At 41.1% G+C, this 23,614-nt stretch overlaps 1 protein-coding gene across 5 annotated transcripts in view; it reads left to right on the top strand.

The window, feature by feature from the left end:
* ADARB1 (adenosine deaminase, RNA specific B1) overlaps positions 1–23,614 on the top strand; it is a 184,300-nt gene that overhangs the window by 13,260 nt on the left and 147,426 nt on the right. For 2 of the 5 annotated variants that reach the window (XM_019554074.1, XM_019554070.1), the window contains exons 1-2: positions 5,020–5,065; positions 5,181–5,934. The exons of 1 other annotated variant lie outside the window; for it this stretch is intronic. The gene's annotated coding sequence lies outside the window, so the exon portion shown is untranslated. Of the gene's footprint in view, positions 1–5,019; positions 5,066–5,180; positions 5,935–13,469; positions 13,539–15,567; positions 15,611–16,387; positions 16,436–23,614 lie in introns of those variants that run through there. 2 more of the 5 variants (XM_019554071.1, XM_019554072.1) reach the window with 2 other exon arrangements.

Here is a 23,614-nt window from a genome sequence, read left to right as displayed (position 1 = left end):
TATATAACATTAGCTGTGAAAATTAGTTAAACCTAAAATTTCTCAGGTTTAATAGTTAAAAATTAGAAACTTAGGTAAGGAAACAGTTTTTAAACCTGACTTCCTTGAAACTGAATGAGCTACATGAAGTTTAATGAATGCATTATGGAATAAACATGCTTGAGTAAACAGTTGTTGGATAGAAAAAAAGTGGGAGGAATATATACCCCAACTTGTCTGATGCTTAATATTGCATACCTGTTGTGCACAAGCTGTTTCTACAAAACATTCTGTATTGGACAATGAAACTGGAAAAATACAGGCATATAGGGACCATGTAATACAGTAATGGAGATTACTTTGCAGCTACTGTTTCTTAAAACAATAACTGCCCCCAGGCTCCCCACCATCTCCAAGACTGTGCTGCTTTTCCTAATACCTTAAGTGTTACCATGCTGAGGCTTGTTTAGTCCTCTGAAAATTATGCTATTTCCTTCCTGAGTATGGAGGAAACTTCCTCCATTGTGTGAGTAGTTACTGATTATATTAAACTGACTGGGCCGTGTTATTTTACTAGAATAAATGTGAGGTGGTTGTGAATGGGATTTGGTGTCTTGTGTGAACTATTTGTAATCACAGTATAAAATGATTCATCCACAGACTACTGGTAGAATATGACCATTCGCATCTTAATGTTTAAAACTTAGAACCAGTTCTCAGGGCTTCTTCAGTGTGGTCCTTCTTTCTCCTGACCTCATAAAATTACTAGAAATTTTGTCTGGCTTTCAGGGAAACACTATATCAACGTGATAGTAGAGATTTCCCATGGAGGTCTTTGAGTTGTCATCATGGCTGGAAAAACCCCAGTTTGGTATGCAAAAGAGTACCATTTTCACCACCTGTGTCCTTGAAAACTTTAGCAAAGGATGCTTCTGAGCTAGTTTGGAGTTTTAAATCAATATTGGACATTGGATTTGGGTGGAGACATTTTAAGCTTAAATTTACTAGAGCAAAGGACAACTAGGTCTTTTGTTTAAATGGAAATGTATCTGGATGCTAGTTATATAAAGTAATAATTCTTCCTAAATATCATTTGGATTTTTTTAGAAAACTTTTTAGCATATTGCCTGTTATTAATTTGAGTGCTATCACTCTCTCTTGTCCATAAATTGATTGCAATGATAAATTATTCAAGGAAAAACTTAATGTAAGGTACTGGTTATTTTTATGTGTTTAATTTGCAATACAACTCTGCCCACCTTTACAGTAGACATAATGCTCCACTGCTCCCCTGGTGCCAAATTTCTGGACCCATGGGGGGAGCCTCACAGGTGGGATGACTTGACTCCATGGGCTGGATATTGAGCACCACACTACTACTGATATGTCTAAAGCTTCACTTGAATCTGGTTAGTGTATGTGTGTATCTCTCTCTCTCTTTGTATGTGTGTATGTATATATAGGGCACTGCAGAGACTGATTTACAATTTTCAGTCAATGGTCATCTGTGTTGCAGTTATTCTGCATCTTATTGCTCAGAGACTTCCACCTGGAGTCAACCTCCAGTATCACATGGATAGGAATCTCTCTAACATCAACTTGCTGCATTCCAAATCCAAGAAAATCAACACCTCCATTACTAATCTTCAGTGTGCTGACAATTGTATCATGTGTGCCCACTCCATTGAAGAGCTCCAGGTCACTTGTGATTTGCTTCTGTGAAGTGCATGAAACTCATGGACTCACTGTCAACTTCACGGAAACCAAGATGCTTTACCAATCCATGCCAAACCAACCAGTTGCTCCTCCACACATTATAATTACAGGACAAAGTTTGTAGATTGAACATTCCCCTACCTGGGTAGTCACCTTTCCCCAAAAGTAAACATAGATGAGGTTATTCAGCACTGAATAAATGCACCAGTGTTCTCTTTGGATGTCTCCAAAATCATGTCCTTGATCATAATATCAAGACCCAAAACAAACTCCTTGTCTACCATGCTGTTGTCATCCCTACCCTGTTGTATGAGTGTGAAACTTGGACAACATGTTGGAAATTCCTGAAAGTTTTGGAATGTTACCATCAGCAGTATCTTCAAAAAACCCTCCATATCAGTTGGAAGGACAGAAGAATGAACACCAGTGTTCTGGCTCAAGCAAGCATCACCAACATTTAAGCCATGTTTATATGGCTCCATTGAACAGACTATCGCAACCTCCACTGAACAGGATCTGCTATAATGATACCTGACATCCAGCTTCCTATACTCCTAACTTACATATGTAAAAACTGCTGAACATGTCACCCCTACAGTGATTCTTTGACTGAATCCCACTTTGGTGTTGAGCCACTGCCTCCATTAGAAACCCCCTTTAAAAGGAAAATATCACAGAAGAGCCATGCATGTAGGAGGTGTATAAAATAAATAAAGTAACCCCCGCCCAAAACCTGACATACCCCGCAAAACATTTTTCAGAATCCACTGCTTCATATGTGTGCATTCAAATAGGGTTTAACTCTGATAAACTCATCCAGTAACAAATTCCATTTTCTCCTTTATGTTCTTAAAACTTGCTCTAACTGAATATTTCAAATGCCAAGTTAAAAGTGTATTGTTCAGATTTTAACTTAAAAACAATTTTTGTGGAGTGTCTTTATACCAAGTCAGGATGGGTAATGCATCTCCTGAAGTTTTTTTTCTGCTATAGTTATGACAAAAAAACCCTTAACTCTTCTAGGTGTTGCTGCTGATAAGCAAAATTAACTTCTATTTTGAGCACTATTTTTATGTTTAAGTATTGTCAGTCTGCATGATGTAGGATTGATTTTTGTATAACTTGAATTTGACTATACTGCATTGCATATGCCATCAGGAATCTGTTACAAATTATTGGAATTTGTGGCCTCTATCTGAAATGCATTCTGAAGCATATCACATGAGATGATGGTATGGCAGGTCACTGTGGAAATTTTGTTTTGCTTCTTGAGGATATTGTCCATTGTAAGCATGCCTTTATGTAGTGTGAAAAGCTGTAATACAGCTTTTGCTATAGGCAGGAAAGACTGTCATGAGGCATTATGGACTCTTTAGCGTTTGACATATAATGTTAACAAACATGACATTTCAGAACTCCTCAATTTGTGTCCACGTGTGAAAATCACTAGAATGATATAAATCATGGCATGCATCATATTTGTGAAGGATATATTGGAATGGAAGGGAGTGGGTGGCATCAGATAACTAGCAAACAGCATGCTAGCAAGTGTGTCTACACATTGCCCTACAGCATCACTGTTACTGCACCATGTTCTAGTACTTTCTTTTGGAATAAATAAATTAGTACTTTCTTTTGGAAGTACTAAAGCTAAGTGTAGCTGCACCATGTGTGTGGGTGGATGGTTCGTTTTCAGCCACTAATTCAGGGGAGTGTGCTGCTACGGCAAAATAGCTGCCGGTCACGTGTATACGCACATGATCACTACATTGCCATAGTGTGTCAACATAGCATGTTGGTATGGTGACGTAAGGTGACATGTAGATGTACCCACTGACAACTTAAGTGCAGGTTTAGAATGCTTATGGATTAATATTCTTAATGATAAAGTAGAAACAAGGGTACTAGTGAGGGTCTGTTATAGATCATTGAATCAGACTGAAGAAGAAAACAAATGCTTTCTATAACATCTGCCTAGAGTGTTAACAAGGAAAGTTGCATTATAATGGGGGAATTTCAGTCTGGGAAATACTTGCTGGAGATATTATATTGTTGGTAGTGAAATATCGTGGGAATTCCTAAAAAATATAGATAATATTTAGATCTGTACCCAATTTGAGAGAATTCTATTTTGGATTTTATTCTGATAACTGAAGATGAATTCATTACTAAATTAAATTATTGGCTATAAGTGATCATAACTTGTTTGCCGATTAATAAATGTAATCGGAATATGGTTGAGAATATTGACATTACATGTCAGTTTTCCAAAACTCAATATGCGAGCAGAATTGGCTAAAGAAAATGTAATTCCCAAAGGTATGCATTTTTTCTGATTTAAAAATATTTTAGTTGATACCCCATAATAGAATTCTACAATCGCAATGGAGGGTAAGTTGTCTTAAAGTTCTTTTCTGTTTAATATAGAAAGTGAGATTATCTTGCTCTTATTTTTATGTATGTAAATATGAAAAAGAAAGCTGGAAGAAGGGGAAGTTGATAACTTATAACTATTACTATTAAGTATTTTCAGCTTTATAAGGAAGAAAGTTAATGGTATTAGTAAAAATATATGGCCAGAAGTATTATGGACAATAAAAAAGGAAATATTAAAAACGAATTGTTTAAAAAAAAAAAAAAAGCCTTAAGAGTAAAATAAATCCTAATGAACATACTATTATTACTGGGTGAACATTGTTAATGATGCATAAAAATACTCTTTAATAGGTTTGTCCCAGGTTTGGAAAGGAAGGGTTAGTGTTTTTTGTGTTTGTATAAATGATGATAAATATGTTTAACTCCAACATTAGCTAGGGAGAATGTTAAATGCAAGCAAATATTAGCAATTTTTGGAATGTTAGTGAAGTCCTGGAGTATTGGGAAGCAAAAAAGTTTACCATATATTACAGTGACCTAGATAAACGTAAGTCAGTTTGATATTTTGAGACAAAATCGTAGAACTAAGGGCCAATTTGGAACTAACCAAGCATGCTATTTTTCTAGCCATGTATAGTGTTACCTTTCTACTGGGAAAAGCTCAGCTCTCCTTATAGCAACCACAGGCATAGAAGCATTCACACACTTTTTTATTCTCCTAGAATAAGAATGGTGGTGGTTCTGGCAGAAAAATAACCCTTTTCCAACCCAGTAGAAGTTACTCCTGGGAGAGTTTCTCGTAGGACAATGACTATCTGTACACTTTCCTGCTGCTTGACTCATTTCCAGGGACCAAGAGGAGTGGAGTGGAGGGTGGGGCGAAATGCTCCTTTGGCCTTGCTGATACTAGGGTTACCTTGGTCAAAGGAGGGTATGCAGTATGGTCCCAGGAGGAGTTGAGCTGTGCCTTCCCTAGACTGTGTGGGCAGAATGGGTGCTGAGTGGCTCCTTCCCTGGGCTCCCAGCCACCAGGAGCTAAGCAGAGGGGCCGTTGCTTCTTGACTCCTCCCCATGTTTTCCTTAGACTAGGCTCACCTAGTCTTGGAAAGGCATAAGGACAAGGGGAATGGGAACAGTTCTAGGCAGAACGTTTCCAGGAGAGGGAGTAGTACAGACATTTGTAGTAGTGGAAATTTTCCACCACTAGAAGTCCTGTTTGTGGCCAATGATGATGTCATTTCTGTCCATCTTCATCTTCGATTTTTTTTTTTTTTTTTTCCCAGTGCATTTCTACGAACTTTTGTGTGCAACATAACTGCATAACCATTTTACTACCAAAATGGTATAGTGGCTTTCCACAAACAAGTCACTTGACCAGAACCTTTCCTTGCTGAGGCTGCAGGCCTTCCCAACTAATAACCAGAAAAGGGGCTGGTGGCTTCTCCTTCAGAGTAAGCTGAGTTAATTGGATCCACCATTCCAAAAAGGCTGCTAAACCCTGCTCTGTAGTATCTCAGATGAAATTGCATCTTTAATATTATAGGCAGAGTAATATTAAAATACTGATCTTTCTTTTTCAAAGGCAAACTACTGTTTCACACATCTTGGAGGCCCAGTATTCCCTAGTAGACAGCAAGTCTTCAGCATTGGTTCAAGAGACCCATCTCCTGCTGTTTGTATTGCCCTGCTTAAAAGGAATAGGTTTAAGGAAGTCAGACTATACACCCAATAGTAAGTAGGCTGATGTTTATCCAGTCTACATCCCTATTTCAAGAAGATCAGTATTTGATGCCAGCTGTTGATCTGAGACTTTTACAAAGTTACAAGCATTGTCATAGAGCCTGAAGTCTTATCATCCAAAAGGTAAATTTCAGCATTCACTTTGATTTTTTTGTAATTGCTTAAAGTATACTAAAGAATAATCTTTGTATACTTTTCTGTTTAGTTGCTTCTGTGTTCTGCAAGTAATTTTAAATTACTATTAGTAAGAAATATATATCCATTAATGTAGTTTCCTTGATGTGAAGCAGAAAGATTGGTTGGATTTTTGGCTGACTGTTACTGAAATATCAACTCTTACGCAACACCACTCCAACTCTTTTATATCTTTCATCTATATTTAATTTGATCTTTTTCAGGATCTAGTAGAAAATAGCACATTTCTTTCTGCATATAACTGTGTTATCCATGTTTTAAAGTTGCCTGTTTTAATTTGAATACTGCCAAGAAAGATCTCATTATGAGCTTACAGTGGGAACAAATCTGTGACTGAACTGTCCTTATAAGACTAAAGCTAAAATGAATTGTAAACCAAGGGAAATAATTAATCTTTTATGAGGTCACATTTATTATTTAGTTGCATCACTTTGGAACATAGCTAATTACTCTGCTTGTAAGAAAGCACCTGTTTGGAAGTTGTTAGGACTGATGCATTTAATAATATTAAGTCAGTTCCTTATCTCTACCCATAAAATCTAATAGAAAAAGAATTTTTGATTGGCAGACTTATAAGTGTCCCTTTCAAGCTGTTCAGCTCTTTATAGTAGACTTGGATGTTGATTGCCATATAGCCAGGGTCATTTTGAATGCATATTAGATTCATACTGAATTTTTTTCTTTTTTTCTTTTTTTTTTTTTTTTGGTCTAAGTCGCATTGCACATGTTGCACATGTTCTTGGATCTCTGTCTCATTTCCTTCTGTTTTGTTTTTGCTTAAACAGTCTGCATCCATGATTTTGTTGTTGTAATCTGAACTTTTCTGCTACTTTTCCTTTTGTCATGATTAGTAGAGGTTTGTAACTGAAAATGTTGCATCTTTGGCTTAGGATGGAAAGGCTTTCTCAAAGAAGATGGCTTTGTAGTTTTTCCTTAACGATTGTTAGACTCTGGTTTCACTTGATTTCCTCTTGAGGATTTTTCTCTAACTGGTGGTGTTGGCATAGAGAGTACTTTTTCCTTACCCCTCATGTTTTTGAATGATTGGATTTGTGATCTGAATTGTCCTGGAAGGTGACAGATTGTTGTGGTAGGTTTTATATATCAGAATTCATCTTTTGATTTGGCTGGGGTTCAGTCATTTAGTTGCTTTGAAAACTAAGACCTGAAACTGATGTTGGAAGCTGTGGGAGCCAGTGAATGGACTTAAACAAAAGCCTATTGTATTCATGGTAATACGAGTCATGAAAAAGACAGGAAGCCACACTATATACTGTCTGGAACCTATGTATTGTCTTCTCATTCAGCTTCAGATACACTGAACTGTACAAATCTAGCCTGGAGGAAACAAATGCAGGTCATCATCAGAGAGGCAAGGATTTAGTGCGGTCAGTTTAGAGCAGTGGTCACCAACCAGTGGCTCTCAATCCACAGGTAGATCTCAGCTTCCTGTGGAAGATCTCAGTCTCTTGGAGTTGATCCAAGGTTGGGGTGGGGAGCTGAGTTCCCGCTTGCATGCACACATGCGTGTGCCCCAGTCCAGCAAGTCAGTCTGTGGGGGAGGGAAAGGATGGGGGCTAGATTGAGGCCCCCATGGTCAGGGTCAGTGTTCTAGAGGCAGGAGCAGGGGTAAGTTGAGTGGGGCTGCAGCTGGGTGGGACTTACCTGCTGGAGAGGCATGCCCCCAAATAACTTTTTCTCCCTCTGCCTCGATCTGCCCTGACCTTTGCCTCCCCACAGACTTACCTGCTGGGTTGGGTGGGGAGGGGGTGGAGGTGGTGCACAGAACATTTTGGGTTGCTTTTAAATGCCAAAGGTGATCTTCTACTTAAAGGTTGGAGACCACTGGTTTAGAGGCCAAGACAGCATATTTGAAAACTGGCTTCTTAGCTTCTGTGACCAGGTAGAGTCAAATGAGTTCATGCCACTTCGATGAATTGGGTCTGTGTGCTTTCTGTGGAACATAAAGGTATCTTGGCCAAAGTGTTTCCCCTCTTTGACCGGCATCATTTTGATCTTGCATGGGTTCAGCTTCATGTGGTTGCTTTTCAACAGTTTAATTTCCTATCAGTATTCTCACATTCTAGTAGTGGCAGTAGTTGCTTCAGTAGAGAGGTACAGTTGAGTGTTATTAGCAGACCATTGGCAACTAAGCTTGTACTGTCTCAGTATCTCTCTCTTCATGGTCCCATGTGAGCTAGCATGAAGCCCTTTGGGGTCTTTGGAGAGGAGGAAAAAGCAGTTATCCAGCACTGCTGGAGAGGAGTAATTTTGAGCTTCTGTGGATCTGCCCAGTCTACTCCTGCTATGAAATGTAGCCATAATAATAGTATTTTGTGCTTCTACTTAAAGTCTGTAAAGAAGTCTAGCACTATGAGAATGAAATCTAGTGTCAGTGGCCACAAAGAAATTGGTTGTTTTTTTAGTACCATTAGTCATCCCAATGCTATGGCCTAGTCTGATTTGTGAGATGTTTCAGCTGTGACTGATGTCAAATGTTATTGGTTTGTATTCAGTTCATATTTTTCTCAATTTGCCCTTGAATGAGATGTTGGAGATAGTCCAGTAATTGAAAAGATGTTCATGGCCAAATTTTAACTTCTTCAGGATCATGCAAATTGTCATATTTTTCATTGAGTTGGGCAGTTTTCCTTCTCTGAAAAAAGGCTTTGAGTATCAGAAGTAGAGGACATGGTTATTTTTCACTGGCTTTTACTAGCCAGGAGGTACACCAATTTGTTTCACAGATTGTTTTGAATTTCATGTATTGTGGAACTGAAGCCAGATAGTCTTGGTAAGGCTGGTAAAGCAGTCTTTGTTTGCTTCACATATCTTAATCACTATCAGTAAGGTATGTTGACATTTTTTTCTATTCTAGCTGATCTTTGGGCCTAGTATTTTCACTGTGCTTTTGCAGCTGAATGTTCTGGCTCTTGAGGAGAACAGAACCGTTAGTTATCATAGTTACTTAAAGTAATATTAAATGCAGCGTTAAACACACAGTATTGTACCCACTAATTACATGATGTGTTCAATTGCACTTTTAGTTGTCTTGCTATTCAAACACGCAAGCATTGTTCAAATTGGAAGAGCGGCAATAACTATTAAAGCTGATCAAACACAGTGCTTAAGTAGCTGTGATATTAATGACAGGTGTTGGAACACAGGAAGTCTACTCAGAGGAGCAGAGGCTGGGGACAACAGTATCATCAGCCTGCAGAGCTACAGAAGAGAGCGAGAATGGGCAGAGTAGTGATGGTAGGAGCTCTCCATGGTAGCATAAGAGGATACTTTGTTCAGTATTCTTGAAGCAGGTTTTGAATGACTATTTTAAAAACTAAAAACTGGCATATTGGAAATGGAGACAATAACTCTGAGATGAGCATTGGAATGGATACTTAAACCACTTTAGCTCAATTGTACATTCTTTTGATGAAAATATATTAATGAAATCATGTTGATTATCCACTTAAAAATAAATATGGTGATATTGTACAGGACAGTCAGTCATGCCTGGCTTTGGGGCCATGTGAGCTGTCTCTAAATCGCAGAACCACAACAATGTATACAGCCTTAAGTTGCAAACACACTCTTGTTCTCAAAAAAGATGAGACAAAAATAAACACAAAATATACCACTCATACATACATACCCAAGCCCCATAAAATTTATAGTATGTAAGTTGCATGTGTTGTATTATTCATGATTGCAGGAAAGACATCATGGGATTGAACCCAAAACACGTGTGGAGAATGTTCTTTTCTGTGGAAAAGCCATGTGTTTAGGTTGAAGAACCAGCTATAACTTGATAGCTGTAGTTAGAGAATCATTTGATTTTAATATATAGTAGCTTATCTCTTCTTGCAAAGACTTAAGTAATTGTACAGGAATGGGAGATGAAATGGGAAATAAATTTATCTTTCTTGCCTTTTGTGCAACAGCTTAGAAGAGTGTGTTCTACTCACAACAGTTCTTTAGTTATTGCAACTCAAGAACATTTAGTAATTGTATAGTGGAATGAAGTCCCTTGAGCAAAGCAGAAATTAGCTTGTTTTAGAAGATAATTCATTTTTTTCCCAACTTGCTTCTGTGTGTCTGCTTCCAAGAGGCTCTTCTAACTCTTCCAAAAAGCATATGAAATCTCAACAGCCAAGCTTCATATATGAATTATTTGGGGTGTGCAACATTCTGAGTAGGTCTTTGCAGTAGGTCTTTGCTTTGTGATATTTTCTTCCATTCCGAAACAATATCATAGTACTTGACTCCCTCCAGTAATCGCTTAAAATATCTCATCTTTCCAGTCCACTTTTTACTGTAAAATATCTTTGTCTTTAGTGGATAGAATTACTTTTTTGAATTTTGTTATTACATGCTAAAAATTGTTAAAAAAAAAAATAAGTAGGATGAATTGATACACATTTATTTCTTCCTCAGTCTTTGTTAAACACAAAAACGTATATTAATATGTCCTTGAAGATGAGAAATTTAATTGCTTGACTTCTGTTTTTAAAGCTTCCGTGAGTCTTCTGACTCTGCAATTTTCTAATGAAGGTAGAAAATTCAGTACCAGGCAGCAAGGAAAGGGTTGAATTATGTTATGGACACAGCATAAGCAAACTGACTGTTAAGCTTGCTGTAGAAATCAACTTTTTAACTTCGTAACTGAATTACCTTACATTTATTTTGCCTTTTGGGTGGAGCAGCTAGATAGTATGATCATAAGGGAAGTATAAATGTTGAAAAACAAAATTCCAATGTCACAAGAACACACATTGGTATATAACTTTAAGTGTTTCTGCACCTATATTTACAGATGTTCTGTAGGTCCTTTGTTTGTACTGAGACAAAACAGAAAATGTAAGAGCATCTCCCATTCCACAAGTGATGGGGAAATACAGTATGATGTTTTTTCCCCACTAGGAAGCAAGGAGGAAAAGATCTAAAAATTCTTCTGCTTATGAGCCCCTGCTTGCTATTTTAAATTCTTCGCTCTTTTCTTTGAAAGATTGAACTCTCTCTCTCACTTTCTTCACTGAATATTCCTGCTCTTGTCTTTATAGCTTTTTCTTCAACTTTTTTTGAAGGTGGACAAATCTGGATTGCCTATATCACTTGCACTTTGCTTTGGTCCAGTTATTAGTTAATGCGTATCTGATCAAGTCATGCCATGGCATTGTTAGTGACTGGATACAGGCACTTAGACTGTCATCAAGTCTGGTTGGGTGTGGTCCTCCATGGTGTGAATCAGAATGTGCACTTGCCACATATACAGTTCAGTTTGTCCAAAAACCTCAGTTGTGCCTTTGGTAATTCACTACCCTTGACTACAGCAGAAGACATTTAGGAGAATGAGGTGATGTGGTATATCAAAACCAGGTTGCTAACTGATAAGTTTTTGTCAAGTAAGTGATTAGTTTGTGTTAACAATATCCATTCTTTTTTTCAATATAAACTTCTCAGTACATCTTGTTGTGGCAGAGGTGACCACAGAGATGATGGAAATTGGGGCAAAGGAGATTGATGTGTAGTTGGAGGTCCTCTCAACTTTTCATCCTTAATGTATTTGTATAATAGCTTCATGATGAATGTGTGGCAGATGGATGTTACTCAGTACTTGTACTGAAGGTGAAGAGCTAGACGATAGAGTTCCTGACATGATGTGCTCCTGTTCCAGTCGGGAGAACCTTAAGTAGAGTTGGAGGCTAATTCTCCTAGCCTAGTCCCATATCTGACAGTCTCCTGAAATGAGTGAAGGAGTTGGTAGTGAACAGAGTCAGCTGCTTTGGCTGTCCCTGTGATTTGACACGAGACTCTAAACATCCCATTTGTGAACAAAGAAAGGACACTGCCCCTACAATTTTCAGTCTCTTTCTCCTAGGCTACCAGAAAATCTGCCAGTTCTATTTTTACAGGCCCTTGTATTGTAGACTATTGCCAGTACTATTTTTACAGACCCTTCATATTATAGACTCCTATTTGAAATCTCTGGATTTATCTTGCAGATCATATATAAGTGTTTGTACATCTAACAGTCCTAATGTTGTGCGGGACCCAGGCCACTCTTTAAAGAATCTCATGGCACCCTGTTTGAGAAGCACTGTTCTAGGTTCTTTAAAAACAGAAATGTTGAATTTTGTATTCTATGGTAAGCCCACGGTAGAGAGTAGGGAATAGATTTTGAAGTTAGTTTGCAATGCTGAAGAGATGTGCTGTCACATTCTGTAGTACTTGTTTTGGCTTTGTTTTCTTCTATAACCCTTGCTAGCTGAGGTAGGAATGTGCTTGAGGGAGGAAAACTAAAGACGCATTCTATAAATATATTAGTAATAAGAAGAAGACCAATGAAAGTGTGGGCCTCTTACTGAGTGGGGTGGGGAATGTAGTAATAGGTGATGTGGAGAAGGCTGAAGCGTTTAATTTTTTTTAACTTCAGTTTTCACAAAAAAAGTCTGCTTTAAGATGATAAGCATAGCTAGCAGTCTGGAAGACAGGATGTATAAGGAAAATATCAACTAACTGGGATTATTTAGCCTGGAGAACAGAAAATGCAGTGGGTATTTGATAAGACTTGAAATGCAAAAAGGGTTGCATGAAGAGGATGGCGATGGACTACTTTCTGTCCTCACTAAGAACAGGACAAGAAGTAAGTATCTTTAAACTGCAACAAGGGAGATTTTACATTTGGTTATTAGGAAGAACTTCCTAACTTTGAGGATGGTTAAGGGATGGAACAGATTACTTAGAGAGAATATGGAAACTTAGATATTGGAAATTTTTAAGTGCAGGTGAGATGAGCATTTGTCTGGCTTAGTGTAGACAGGAATGCTTCTGACTTCTGCATGGGTTGGACTAGATGATCTCCTGAGGTTCCTTCCCACTGTATTTTTTTTGAGGCTTTTATGATTTGATGGCTTTGTGCCCAGGCACTGCAGTAGTCCAGATAGGAGATGAAGGCTAGTAGAGCCAAAACCAAATTAGTGCGTACTGAGATGAGATAAATGAGTGACAGCCAACCTTTTGGCAGGTGTGCCACAAATTAGCCCTGCACTCCTTCTGAGTGTAACTCCAATTCCTTTCCCTTACCCAGTTTGCAGCTCAACTTTTCTGCTCCCTGTTTTGTGCTTCTTGGCCAAGTTGCTGCTCTACCTTCTGTTTTCTGCCCTGTGCTTCTGCTCCATCTGCCACATTGCTTCCTGTCTCCTCCCTGTTCTGCTGTGCCACACACACAGGCTGCCTATGACACTTGTGGCACCCATGTTGCAGGTTGGCCACCTCTGGGCAGAGTCTTTTTGCCAACCAGAAAAGATAGCAACATCTGTGACTTTATACAGTGTTATCATCAGCAAGAGGCCAGGTACAAGAATCAGCTCATTGGCATAGTGTTTGGTCATCTGGACCTAGCCAAAACACTACATTGCAGGAGAGCCAGGTGCATGGAAAACGATATTTCCTTTTGCTTCCAGGTGTGGGCTTGCCTTGATGGGTTCCACTTAGTGAAAAAAGAACAAAGAAGCTGCTCTCTTCCTCTACTGGTAATCTACAACACTGACTTTCATAGACTGTATGCTTTGCTCTTCATTGCCTCACGTTGGAGTACCTGCAGAACTGCCGTATCGTGCATGCTTTTATTTCCCTGTGGAGCACATCCTGTGCCATTCATGGATTCACAGATCATGGACACCTTCCTTAAAAAATTTCTTTTTCTGCTTCCAAGTTCACCAGTGTTCAAGATGGAAGCAGGACATTGGCTGCCATGGTCCCTCTGCTTTACCTGTGGCAGGTTAGGGTGTTGTGTCGGGGTTGATTATATTTTTATTAAGAAGTTAGATTATGGACTTGTATAGGATGGTTTGATAGGGAGGATCCTGTGTCAGGGAGAGGGTTTTACTAGATTGGTGGTTCTCAACCTTTTTTGTAACGGGACCCATTTTTAAACATCAACGGCCAGTCCCAACCCAGTGCCCCTCACTTTTGACACACTGACCCCCACCCCCATGTCCCCACTGTGCGGGGCAGGAGAAGGGTGTGTAGGGCCCCACTAGGCCCGTGAAGTTGGAACTCTGCCAGCTTGCAAGGGAAAAGCCACGGTTTTCTCCTTCAAAAGAGAATCCATTTTTAAAGTTTTTGTGACCGTTTCATATATTCTAGCAACGCACTTCTGTGTCATGACTCATGGGTTGAGAGACACTGGAGTAGATGACCTGTGGAGGTCCCTTCCAACCGCATTTCTCTATGACTTTATGAGGATCTATCAAAGGAATGGCAGTTTTGTATAACTAACATTTAATTTCTTAACTGATTGGAAACACAGTTGTCCACTTACCTGTGGCAAATGTTAAACTCCAGAAAATATTCAGTTGCTGCCCTCTAGTGGACTTGCATGAGGTGTTCTGCTATATAGCAGCATACCTTGTCAATTATTTTTTACAACCTACCAAAAATATTATAAGTCTTTCTGTTAACTTCCGAACAAAGTCACCTACATAGGCATGTCCCTATATGATCTGTGTGTGTATTACCAGTGAGTAGGAGAGCCCATTTAATAGCTGGGTTCAGTTTACTTCTGTAAGAGGCAATGGTATCATATAATCCCTTTAATAAATGTATCAAATTGCATTTTAAATCTAGGTGGGCCTTTTGTACTTACTACTCCTACTGAAAGGCTGTTCTAGAACTTCACAAATGTGATGCTTAGAGATCTTCTCTAATTTCCAGGCTAAATGTATTAATGGTCAATATATATACATTTGGTTTTGTGCCAACATTGCTCTAGCTTAAATAATTTCCCCTTGTTGTTTTACCCCATTACATTTATATTCATATTCCCTTTCAATCTTTATTTTGCTACACATACAAGCCAAACCCTTTTAGTTTCTTCTTTGATAGACTGTCAATTCTCTTGATCACCTTAGTTGCCCTTCCCAGCACTTTTTCCAGTAGAAGGTTTTTTGGTGGGTTTTTTTGTTTGTTTGGTTGCTTTTTTTTAGCCCGAGTGACAAGAATTCTACACGGCATTTCAGGTAAGATTTCAGCAGAGCATTTGGTACAGTAGTAGGTAGTACTTATCTCTCTTGCAGATACCTTGCCTAATGCATCTTGGGGAGGCATTTGCCTTTTGTGCAATTGCATCACATTGGCAGGTCTAAATTATTCTGGGATTAATTGAGTAGGTTATTTTCTCCTCTGTTTGCAACTGAAGGGGCCTAGTTTACCAAAATTATTATTGTTACATTTTATACTGTTAAATTTCCTCCCTTTTCTAGAATTCCAGCTCTAAAGGTCATCCAGTTTTATTTATGTATGATATTCTGTTCCTTCTCTGTATTTAATGACACCAAGTTATGAAGAATATTGGCATATTTTATTACCAGGATCCTCCTACTTCTTGCACGAACAGCATTAATGAAAACATGAAATGAGATTGGCCTCAAAGACCTTGAGGAACTTCACTAGTAAACTTCTTTTTGCCCACTGTTCATCATTATTTATTGTGATGGTGACATCTCTTTATCCAGTTTTTATCTAATTTACAATTCTTAAACTGATTCCCATCTTTTCCAGTTTAACTATTTCCCATGTGGCACCCTACCACATTTTTACTGAAGTAAGTAAACATTTAACGCTAAGCATCTAGAGAACAAATTATTTTACAAAAGTAAACGGGTTGGTTTGTTATGATCTCAATTCGGTAAGTGCATGTTGCGCTTTTATCCTGGTTTCGATTTACCTTCAACTGTGTACTACTTCCCTTCAAATTGTGCTCTTAAGTCTTGCCTGTTATAAAGATCAGACTAATTAGGACTATAGTTGCCTGGATTGCTTGTTCTGTTTCTTAAATAGATGCACTATATTTACTCTTTTATAGCTTATATGAAAGGTTTATTTGGGGGGGGGAAAAACCCCAAAACCTTGCTATTATAGCTGCATTTTTCTCATGTTAGTTTTAAGAATTTTGGCGTGGAGAAGATCTAGTCTCCCTAAATGGAATGTACTAAGCTATTTTAATTTTATTCCTAACTTAAATGTGTCAGATTTCCCTTCTGTACCTTTGTGCCCATTACCTTCCCTCTAGTTGCCACCACATTCTACATGAATGATTCACATACTACCATCTTAAATAGATGCTTGAAGTACCATACAGAAAAATCAACTTTTTGTGCACAATTGTTTGGATCTTAATAGACTTAATTAAAGTGTTTTCAGATTCATAGTAAACACCAAAAGTGACCTAGTGTATTCAATTATAATATTCTTTTTAGAACCTCTTAAGTTTTCAGACTGTGGATCAAAAAGAAACGAGATTAAGCAGTAATTTAATTATGGCTTTCATGTTACTCAGATTAATATAAACAATAGTGGCTTTGATGTCTTGATGTTTTAGGTATGCCTCTGAACAACATCAATGACTTGACTTTCAGACATGTCTAATGTAAGTAAATGTGAAGTTCCTCCTAATTCTTATCTGGATGCAGCTGAATTCTGGTCAGGGTTTATTTTGCTTTACTTCACAAAATGCAAGATAGTAACTGGTTCATCACTAGGCTTCTGTGTTTTTGCATGTTTTCTTTTAAAGCTGTGACAATTTAGCTGCTTGCCCCATAGTTAAGGATCATGCACACATTCAGATGCAAATACTAACCAAACAAGTAGCACTGGAGTATTCAGGTAAGCAGGTCCAAGGAGGATATGAATTTCTAAACACACACAGGCATATATGCACTCGCATATTCTTTTGTCAAGTCATGGGCTGTATCTCTGGAATAGCTGCATATAGGTCAAGTTAAAGGTGCCCTTGTAGGTGCAGTTGTGGATAGACAATGAACCAAAAGGAAATGGAGGAGTCTAGTAGGAGAGTGAGAAGACATGGCTAGCCTTTGGGGTTAGAGTTCTAGCTGGAGTGTGGAAAGAATTAGCATGGAAGAATATTTTGATTGGAAGTGAGAGATTTTGTGTGTGCAGCAGGTTCTTTCCTTTCCAATTTATCCGTGTTCTAAAGCATCAGCTGTTCGGTTCCCTCCAACACCCAGTCCAGCTTGTCAGGTCAGTCTTTTTCTTAAGCCCTACTGACATTCAGGCTATTTAGGTTCTCAAGTCCTTCAACCTTGATTAGGGATCAACAGCTCTTATTCATATGCCTGTCCTGTAATTAAAACAGTTTTTCCCAGCCCTCCAATCTCTGTTCTGGTTTTGATTCACATTTCGGGGAGCTTTGCTCTTGACTTACTATTCCTCTGCCATTCTGCTCTCTGGGCTATTTGTCCTTTCTTTCCTTTGAAAGGTATTTAACACTTGGATTTTTATCAAGTTATGGGTAGCTACAAGAGATTAGCTTGTTCCAAATGATTGTGTCAGTGTGTAAATTATTAATTACACCAGGGATTGCTAGATTTTTTTGGAACTTTAGGTTCTTGACATGATGCTATGATGTGGTGAGCCAGCTTTGAAACTCATTTGAATGGGTAATAATGTAAGAGAACCAAAGCTATACTAACCCTTGACACAGCACCAGCTTTCTTGTGGTTGATGGAGGGCTTACTCTTTAACTTAGCTGGGGAGCCTGGGAGGATCTGATGGATCCACCAGAAGAGAGTTGGTGCTCCTTTCTTGCTCTCCCTCCACTTCATTCCTCTCCTGTCAGAATTTTATGTTCCCAGAGGGTCCCATTAGTACCAAGCAACTTGCACCTGATTGGCCAATGGTCAAACATTGTATAGCAACTCTCTATACCATCTCCAGTAATATTCATAGATTTCATAGACATTAGGGCTGGAAGGGACCTCAGAAAATCTTTGGGTCCAGCCCCCTGCCCCAGGGGCAGGAATTCAGCAGGGGTCATAGGATCCCAGCAAGATAAACATCCAAATGTCTCTTGAAGGCATTCAAAGTAGGTGCTTGAACCACCTTTTCTCTTTTCCTTTACCTCTCCCAGTAAATCCATTTAAAGTTGCTTGCAAGTTACAGATAGCTCAGCTCATAAATCTGTTTCACATGCAATACACTAATAGTACCTTGTGACTAAGTTTCCTGTGTCTTATTCCTTTACGTTAATTCAGCACTATCTTAAATTTGGGTAGTGTACTATGCACATCTTTAGGCAACTCAGCATTAATAGCTGGGCATTATCTGCAATATAAACAACTTTCTGTAAAACAAACACCAGGTCTACTATACTGTAAAGTTTTGCTGGCAGACCTACATTGGCTAGGAGTATAGAAAAAACATAAGCTCATCTGATAGCTTTTTTGGGTAGGGGTGCACCGTTTCAGAAGGGGAGGGGCAACTTTTGCTCCAAACTGCACAGCAGTTGTTATAACAGTTGCATGTGCACAAACCAGGAGTCATAACCAATGTAAGCAAAACAGCACTCACTTTAACACTGCTTCTCCTAGGGTTAAAGTTGAAGTAGTTTTGCTAGGTTTGGGTCACTCCCAGCTTGTCCACGTAGCTGTTACTTATAATATCTAGTGCTTGCTCCCAGGCAGCAGTTCCTCTTTTGAAAAGGGGAATCCCTCTTGAAATGGTTCTGGATATACATTTGTCCATACCCTCACCAGCTTTCCCAATCACAGTTATTATGGGTCTTGATTTCACATGTGTAATTGCTCTTTCCTTGGTGATTTATAAAATGTATTGGTCTTAGCCAAATAAATAAATACATTATAATAATAATAATAAAAAAAACGCTTTACAGCCTGCTTTCCAGTCTTAGTATCTCCAGGAGCCAGACATATATCTTGGTAGCATCTTATTTTTTCCCGGGAAAGTAGGTTAAATTTCTCAAGAGGTAGTAATGGTTTGGATTAATTTGGTTTTGAGGTCTCAAGTTGGGCAAGGGCCATTAGTAATGGAGATCACGACCTGGTTGTCTGGTTGATGATGAATGCTGTGCTTCTCTAGCTTTCTGACTACTACTTTTTTTTTTTTTTTTTTTTTTATGGTGCCATAGATCTCATAGGGTAAATAAAAGGATCCAAATTAACATTTAGGAGCTAATGTATAATAGTGACCATACAATAATTAAGCTCAATATTTTTAAAGAAGTTGTATGCCAAACTAAACTAGCATATGATACTCAGTTTTAGAAGATAGAGGTTTTTCTTTTTCTTTCTTTTCTAAATATTATGATCTGTGCAACTTACAAATTCAGTGTGATGTTATAAACTCTTTGTTAAGTATACGTACAAGCTGCCAGATCCATTTCTTTAGTACCCTTTCACCAAGATGTTGAGCTGAAATTCCAAACAATGAGGGAACAGATCTAACAATAGGGAGTTGTTAAATGGAGATGGTCCTCTATTTAAAAACAAGTGTCTTGGGCAATAAGCAAGTTCTTACCAAGACAAACTGGTTTCTCAGGGGAAAGATTGCCTTGGTAACAAAGTCACCTGGCAAGGGTCTGCAGTCTCCTGACAGAAGAACTGGAAGGCTGTGAAAGTGCTGGACCTGAGCCATTTCCTCTCTCCAGCCATTTTTACTAACTTGAGCTGAAGGGGAAATGCTAGCAGGAGCCTGATGAGATGGAAAATCTTGCATGTCTGAACACAGATAAACTCCCAAGTGAATGGTAAGCTAGAACGAGGAGCTCAAAGTTCAGGATGTCAGATCGTTGGGTATTAATGTTCTCTTGTGGTTTTTCTTTTATAACCTTTTACAGAGTGCTGTGTTTCTTTCTGTGTAAAGACTGTGTGAGATAGCTTATACCTTTTGTGATTTTTAAAATTATAAATCAAAAGGCACCTTATGCCTGTGCTATGTGGGAGTTTGTGCTAAGTTCAGTTGGACAGGCTGCTGGAATAATTAAAACTTTCAGTATGTACTGCTAGTCAGAGTTCCTGTTCATCAACCTACTGGATTTATGACACACATCCTGCCTAACATCAGACTCCCTAGGTACCTCACCACTGTTTACCAGCTACATTCATTTCCCTCAACCCCAACCCCTCTCTCACCCGCTGTCTCTTCACTATTCATCTTCGCTGACTGACTTTCTTGCATGCATACCAGCCTTTGGCTTTACTATTCATTCCATCCAGGAAGAGCACAGACCATCTGCAGGCACTTCCTCAGCCTGATGAAGGGTGTTTGTACCTGAAAGCTTGCAGAGAAGAATTTTTCCAACTGTTTGAGTCAGTCTAATAAAAGATACCAGATTTACCCAAAGAACCTTGTCTGCCTATGTCCTTACACCAATGTGGCTACAACCTATACTCCTGTATCCCCTTGTGCTTAGAGGGACAAGGCTGGGGCAGTGGCCAGACCCCATTCAGATTCTAGGGCTGAAGACAGACATTCAGAAAGCCAGAGCCTGACTCGATTTTGATCTTTGCATGTTAGTCTGACCTACCTAGGTTGAACTGATTTGTAACAGCACACGCTCCTTGTGGACTGTGGAAGTAACTGCAGGCATGTGTTAGCATTCAGGCCAGGAGCTGGGGGTGTTAAGAGCATACCCTTGGCTGTAGGGAAGCTGTGTTGAGGGGGTGTGGCCAGTCAAAGCTGAACTAGCCAGAGAGGGGTTTAATTCCCCCCCTCCTTCCTGTCCCACCAGCAGGGACCTGAGCTGGGTCTGCTGGGTGCTCCCCTCTCACTGCTGCAGCAGCAGGCCACCATGGCCCTGAAAGCAGAGGGGGCAGGGAAGGGTGTTATTCCTCCCTTTACCCCCCACTGCCCCCTGAGAAACCATAGCCAGGCCTGCCCACCTGAATTGATGCTGCTGCTCGCTCCTTGCTTGGGGCAAATGGTGGAAGAACCCCTATTCCTGTCCCTGCCCCCTGCCTAAGGGGCCCTGCCAACCGGAGTCTGGCTGCTGCAGCAGCGAGGGGACAGGGCTCTCAATGGGGGCAGAAGCCCCTGTCATAGTGTCAGGGAGTGCAACCCCCTTCTTGGCGGAGGTCCTTGCTGCAGGGTGGGCAGAGCTGTGGCTCCTGCCCCTGTCATGGTGACTCCCCATTTGCCACTCCAGTGGCTGGATGCAGGTAGGTTGAGATGCCAGGTGGGGGGCAGGGAGCCAGGGTCATTCCTCCCTCTGCCCTGAGAGCACTGCAGTGGACATCTCTTCCATGGCTGCTGCCACTCGCTCTGTGCCTGGGGCAAGTGGCAGAATAAGCCCCCTCGTGCCCCCCTCCCGCTGATGTCTGGCAGAGCGGGTTTATTCCGCCACTTGTTCTGAGCACAGAGCAAGCAGCGTTGACTGGGGCAGGCAGACCCTGCCACAGTGCCCCAGGGGCAGAGGGGGGAATAACCCTACTCCTTCCCCCCTCCCAAGGTGCTCTGCTGGCTCACATCTAGCCCCACCCCCACCAGGCTGCTGGAGCAGTAAGGGGGTTGTGTGACAGCAGTATCACTACTGGAGTCTTTCTAGTGGTGACTCCGCCCTCCTGTTTCGGGCCAGCTGCCTGCTTACTCATCTGCCATGCCTTGATCTTAATGGATTGAGTGATGTAATTAGCAGGATGCTGCCCACTTTATATGCCCCGGTGCCAGGGGGCACTATCTCTGGCTCCTCTTCCTCCCCTACACTGCAGCCCAAGCCTTGCAGATGATACCAACAGGATTTTGACCTGAGCCCTGATGTGATTTGGCCATCTCCTTTACCTCCCTGAGGCTCCTCACTGCTCCCCTTTGCTTGGGGTTGGGGCCAATGCATCCCAAATGCTGTGCTCTCTCTGGCACAAGGACCCCCACACTACTGTGGAGTCCCTATGAGGCTTCCTCCAACCCCTAATAGCCCCTCCTGGTCCTTCCGTTAAAACAGTAAACACAAAGCCCCTGGGCTGTAATGTAAAACTAAATTGTCTGGTCAAAACAACATTTGATCCCTACCGGGAAAATACTCCAACCCATGGCAGCACCAGGGGATGCTCATGCAGTTGATCTTCCCCCCTGTCTTTGCACTGGCCGAGCTTCCCCCCTCCTTGGCTGCCAGAGGGGAACTGCCCTCCTTGTCTCTTGGCTGGGCTTAAGAAGGGCTAAGACCTGCCCCTTCCTGTCAGCTGGTTTCATTTGTTGCCCTAGCAACCAGCACCTGCGCTGCCCTGGTGACTTGCAGCTGCGCCTCTCCCTTCTCACTGCTAGGGGTCTCTCGAGCTGTTTCTGTTTTCAGGCGCAGGGCACCTAAGTGCTCTGCGACAGGGTGCAATCATGATGGGGGCAGCAGCTTCTGTCATGGTTTCCCTGAGTGAGAGCCCGGGCCGAGCAGGGAAAGCTGCTGTGGACTGTGGCGGCAGCAGCTTGGATGTCTCTTGCCCCCTCCGAGCTCCTGTGTTGCCATGCGTAATTTACCACAGCTCTGCTCCCTTCCCAACCCTGCTAGGAAGTGGCTCGCATTCCCCGACACTGACGGGCTGCTTCTCCCATCAAGGGCCCTGCCTTGCTGCTGCAGGAGCTGCGTGGGGGTGTGGCCAGACGCTGAGGTGAGGACTTATTATGTCACTTACCTCAAGCTAGGAGTGAGTGTGGTGGTGGTGAGTGGGGCAGGCAGACCTGGCTGCAGTCCCCTGGGGGCAGTGGGGGTAGAGGGGGAATAACCCTCTTCCCTACCCCCTCTGCCTCAGGGGCCATGGTGGCCTGCTGTTGAAGTAGCAGTGGGGGAAGCACCCAGCAGATCCAGCTCAGGTCCCTGCCAGTGGGGCAGGGAGGGGGGGAATTAAAACCCTCTCTGGCTAGACCCCTACCCCTGCCTGTCCCTGCTTGGCTTGGGGCGCAGAGGGGTGGGGCCAGCCCTGTTCTGCTGGAGCTCACAGCCCAGAGAGGATGCTGGGGGACTCTGGTTTAACTTGAACCAGGAAGGAGTCTGGGACAGACATTGCAATAAGTGGTTTGAGCCAGATCTGTTAAGTTTGATACTACATTTGACCAGGTTTATCTCAAACTGGTTTCAGCCATTTTCAAACTGATTTACGTGCACTGAACATCTGTTCTGTTACAGCTTTAAAACAGTTTCTGATCACTTAAGCTGGTTTATGTGTAATGTTTGTCCCTAGTCTAGAAGCTTGTGATGTGGGACTTGTGAGAAATTTTGCCTCAGAATGAACTCTAGAGGAGAGTTAGGAAAATCCAATTTCAGTTTCCTTTCGTTGAAGAGAGCTAAGCTAAGGAATATTTAGATCTACCCTCAGGGGCCTGAAAATGGCCATTTCTTAACTTTACTGTATTTTCTTCCATCCTCAGAAGACCTTTGAGGCATCCCTTGGGGAATACAGTGCACTCTAGGCTTGTGCAAAGCAGCTAGTATTTGCTAAGGATTTGGATTTGGCCGATTCGGGGGGGGAAAGTGAATTGATTCAGTGATTCGAATTACTGTCCTGAATCAATTCAGCAGCTGAATCCTCTGGATCACCAAGGCCCATTCCCTGCCTGTCCCAGCACCCAGCACTTTGAAAAAAAAAACCCTGGACTCACCGGGTGCTGCCAGGTGGTGGTGGTGGGGGGATGATCTCTGCTGCCCCCCACTGCCCCATGCTACATTGAGGGCTCTGCACGAGCCCGCCACCCGCCGCAACTCTGGCTCTTTATGGAAAAACAAGGTGAAGCCCTAGGCTCACCAGTTCCTGCTGGCGGGGGGCAATCCCTGCACCACATGGGGGCCCTGCACAAACCCCCCTAAAGC

Source organism: Crocodylus porosus, unplaced genomic scaffold, assembly GCF_001723895.1.
Source record: "Crocodylus porosus isolate Cpor-Errol unplaced genomic scaffold, CroPor_comp1, whole genome shotgun sequence".
Lineage (NCBI taxonomy): Eukaryota > Metazoa > Chordata > Crocodylia > Crocodylidae > Crocodylus > Crocodylus porosus.
This window is presented reverse-complemented; position numbering and strand designations above follow the sequence as displayed.